Source organism: Pteropus medius, unplaced genomic scaffold (assembly GCF_902729225.1).
Source record: "Pteropus medius unplaced genomic scaffold, Ma_sr-lr_union100, whole genome shotgun sequence".
Classification (NCBI taxonomy): Eukaryota; Metazoa; Chordata; class Mammalia; order Chiroptera; family Pteropodidae; genus Pteropus; species Pteropus medius.
In genome coordinates, this window is record NW_024349797.1 from 21,914,358 (window position 1) to 21,917,231 (window position 2,874).

General features: G+C 58.6%; 1 long non-coding RNA gene across 1 annotated transcript in view; it reads left to right on the plus strand.

Moving 5' to 3' along the window:
• The window catches only part of LOC120619701 (uncharacterized), a 77,418-nt gene extending 75,346 nt beyond the window's left edge, over window positions 1-2,072 (plus strand). The window contains exon 34 of the long non-coding RNA XR_005657615.1: window positions 1,827-2,072. This is a non-coding gene — a long non-coding RNA (uncharacterized LOC120619701). The remainder of the gene's footprint in view (window positions 1-1,826) is intronic.
• Window positions 2,073-2,874: the final 802 nt, after the last annotated feature.

Genomic DNA, 2,874 nt, shown 5'->3' on the forward strand with positions numbered 1-2,874 from the left:
TCCTTAACCATGGGCTTCTGTGACCCAGACTTTGAGTCTGCTGGTTGGCGCTCTCCCGTCTGGACCAGCACCAGCCCCTCCTGCGAGAGGCGAGGCCGCAGCAGCAGGTGGCGGGGACGGGCCCCCACCGATGGCTCTGGGCCAGAACCTAAGATTTGGCTGACCGGTGAGCGCACACAGGACAGAAGAGTTGAGTCTCGCATTGCCCTGAATTCGCGGGTAAAGCCGTATATCGAACTCACAGCATCCAACAACTTCCAATGAGTATTAGTCTGGTACTTTCCATTGGCTGCTCAGCTCTGTGCTAAGCCGGCCCAGATGTCACCTGCCGTTCACAATGTCACAATCCCTCGCCCTCATTTTTGGCTTCCCACAGCCCTTTGTTCCCACCTGTCATTTTTGACTCATCCGTTCCTCGCCCATACCCTGACAGAGCCCATGTTCCTTTACCAATGAAGAGCTGCCCGTTTCTCCCAAACGACTGTGAACTTCTTGAGGACAAGAGTTCTTTTTTGTGTCACTCTAGCCCATCGGAAGGTCAGGGGATCAGGAAATCTCTGGGGAATCCATCGTTCGTTCTTTAACTTATGAAAAACATGCTGGGCCCATTCTGCGGTGCCAGAGCCGGGCTCAGAGATGCAGCCGAGTCCCATCTCCGCCCTAGAGAAGCTCAGGCCTCGGCTGGGAGGTGGGTTTTAAGCAAAGATGGCAGAATTACTCCGTTACCGTCGTGGTCAGCACTGTGAAGCCAGGGTGCCGGGGGCCACATCGTCTTGCCACCAGGCTGGTCGTGGCCCTCATTATGAGTTCCCTCTGCCCCGTTCTGTGGTTCGGGGGACGCTAAAAGGCTGTAGCCATGATCAGAGCTGGTTGGCCACTTGGGCTTCCTGAGGTCAGGTCAGTGGGGTCTTCGGACATCTTTGGAGGAAAGAGAGGTGGGTAGATCTTCGCACTCGTGGCCTTGGGTGCCACCTGGCAGCCCCTCCCCGAGTCCGCATGTGACAAGCTCGTCCTCTTGTCCTCAGGCTGCTCTATAGCTGGAGGGAGGAATTCACCACACGCAGAAATGTTATGTGGCACGAACTTGACCTCTGTTCAGAGACCTCTCCTGTTGCTTGTTTCAGGACCTGTTTAGGTGTCTACCTTCCCAAGCAGACCTGAGCTCCGCGACTATGGGTGCTTGGTCTTGGGGGCCTCAGGCCCACCCCCCACCTCCCATTCCAGAACCTGTGCAGAGTGGCTGGTCGAATGAAAGAATGAATAAATGCACAAAAGGATGATTGTAAGGGCATGCTGGGGGACAAATTGTATCCCTGGCAGAGAACGGGGGTCGTTGGCCTAGAGGACTCGTACCCCCTCACTACGAGGCCTGTCCCCCTTCTCCAGCCGACCCCACTTTGCCTCTGCCCGTGACTCATTAAGAGATATGTAACCTTAATCCCTGAAATTGCCTGGAGTGGAGCATTTTTCAGCCCATGGCGCCAACGTGGGGGTTCTATTCCTTCCTTAAATAAATCTCGCTGCCCCAGGAAGTTCGGGCGGGATGTGGGCAGTCGGCCTCCGGCTCGAAAGTGAACATTGTGCACAGGGCCAGCTTCAAACTTTGAAACCCCGTGGCCCCTGGCCAGAGCCGAGTCTGGTTTGTGGGGGTCGCTGGGGCCTCCTCTCGGCGAGGGGAAGGGAACATTGAAAACAAACCTTCGAGCCTCGTGGCAGGCTGTCCCACTGTCCCCGCTGTCCTCAGTGAGTGGACACCGGCTCCGGGCAGGGAGGCTCTGCCGTCTCTCATCCTTTTTTGACTTCTTCCTCTTTCTCTTTTCTGCCAGGAGAGACAGCAGTTTGTGCCTTTGGACAAGTCCCCGGAGCCCTCCCAGTGTCCCGCCCCTCGTTTGTCACAGGGAAGTAGATTTCATTCGTTCATTCCGCAGGGATCTCCGTGCGCGGCCCCGGTGCGGGCGCAGGTCCGGCTCGGGGAGCCGGGGTCCGCCCAGCAGGCCGTGCTGGCGGGCTGGGAGTCTGCACCCCGAGCTTCGTGCTCTGGACGCGCGCCACTGCCCCAGCCCACAGGGACCGCAGTCGTCCCCACGTCTTCCCTCTCAGCCTCCCCAGGCTCACGGGGGACCTCAGTGTCCTCTGGGGACCTTCACAGAGGGTGACTTTCCTCCTTCCCTCCATCGGAGCCTTGAGGTGGAGCCAGTGACTGCCCAGCTTAGCCTCAGTTTCCCTTCCTGTAAAAATGGAAGAAGGATGAGGACATGAATCTCTGCCATGGCCGCTGGGCCTGCCGGGGAGAGAGAAGGGTTTCTGTTGTGGAACCCTAGTCCCGACCTCTTCCCCTCTGTCCCGTCCAGGCCCCTGATCCTCACTCGTAATTTGGGGGCCAGTTTGTCATATTTTCTTCCCCTTCAGAGCTGAGGCTTCTCCTACCAACACGTGCTTTCTCAATACGATCAAGTAAAACCTGGCCCACTAGCCTGGCGGGGCGGGACCCCACCCAGCAGGTGATCCTGGTGTCAGTGGGAACCAGTGAGTCCACCAGCTGGAGCTGCTGGCGGCCGCCCAGAGGGGACAAAGGCAGGCCTGGCGCACGTGTCCTTGCCTCGGCCTCCCTTTGCTCAGTGGTCCCCCCGCGTCCGCTGCCTCCAGGCGCTTCCGGGGTCCCGGCCTCATTTTCTGACAGGCCCTCCCGCGGGGCTTTTGGGGGGAACCCCAGACTGGAGTTCAGGCTTCTTTAAGGGCCATTTGTCATCTCTCTCTGCCCCTGGGGTCCCTCTGCTGCTGCCTTTCAACTCTAGACCCCCATCCCCTCTCCTCCATGCCCATCTCTCATATATGTGGTGTGTCTTGGTGCATCGGTCCTTCCCCTGCCCCCCA